Source organism: Sturnira hondurensis, unplaced genomic scaffold (assembly GCF_014824575.4).
Source record: "Sturnira hondurensis isolate 20B ecotype Veracruz unplaced genomic scaffold, ASM1482457v3 Scaffold0007988, whole genome shotgun sequence".
NCBI lineage: Eukaryota > Metazoa > Chordata > Mammalia > Chiroptera > Phyllostomidae > Sturnira > Sturnira hondurensis.
Window position 1 is genome coordinate 118,890 of NW_028080619.1, and position 711 is coordinate 119,600.

Below are 711 nucleotides of genomic sequence, written 5' to 3' on the forward strand. Positions count from 1 at the left end.
GACTCAGCAGGGCTTATTGCCCACTCTGACCCAGGTACCTAGTGCAGCCTGCTGCAGAGGTTGCAATAACCTTGGCAGTCACCTGTTTAGCATGAATTGTAGCAGCCAGCCCATGAGAAAGAGATATACCTTTCTCAATTTACTCCTAATCAGGGTACAGTGTATGTGTCCAACAGTTGGTGGGCCACAGCACCTGCATTGTGTCACAGGGTGGGGTCACTGGGCAACTGTGAGGTTATGCACTTGTTCCAAAAATATTCCTGTGCCTGAGAGTGTGTGACATTAAATATCAAATTTAAAACACTGTAACAAGTTGAGAGATATTGATGTAGAAAGGGGGAAAAGTTTACATCTGAGTACCTTTAATGACACTTTTTTCCTGCCTTTTTAAAAAAATATGAAACACTTCATGAATTTGCATGTCATTCTTGAGCAGGGACCATGCTAGTCTTCTCTGTATCCTTCCAATTTTAGTATATGTGCTGCTGAAGTGAGCACCATTTTCCTGCTTTTTGAACAAAGGACTTCACATTTACATCTTGCATAGGACCTACAAATTACATAGCAAGTCCTGACTGTAAGAACTATCTATTACTAAGGTATTTTAGTATCCCCTTCTGATCCACCACTTCCCACATAGAAATGATGAAAGATGATGGGACTGTAGCTGTCTCTAGCCTTACTGGGGCTGTTTAGAGGATAGGGGACAAT

The 711-nt window shown here is 41.9% G+C and overlaps 1 non-coding gene across 1 annotated transcript; it reads right to left on the reverse strand.

Moving 5' to 3' along the window:
- Positions 1–391: 391 nt before the first annotated feature.
- On the reverse strand, positions 392–498 carry LOC118992169 (U6 spliceosomal RNA). The gene has a single exon (XR_005067589.1). It is a non-coding gene; the product is annotated as a U6 spliceosomal RNA (small nuclear RNA).
- Positions 499–711: the final 213 nt, after the last annotated feature.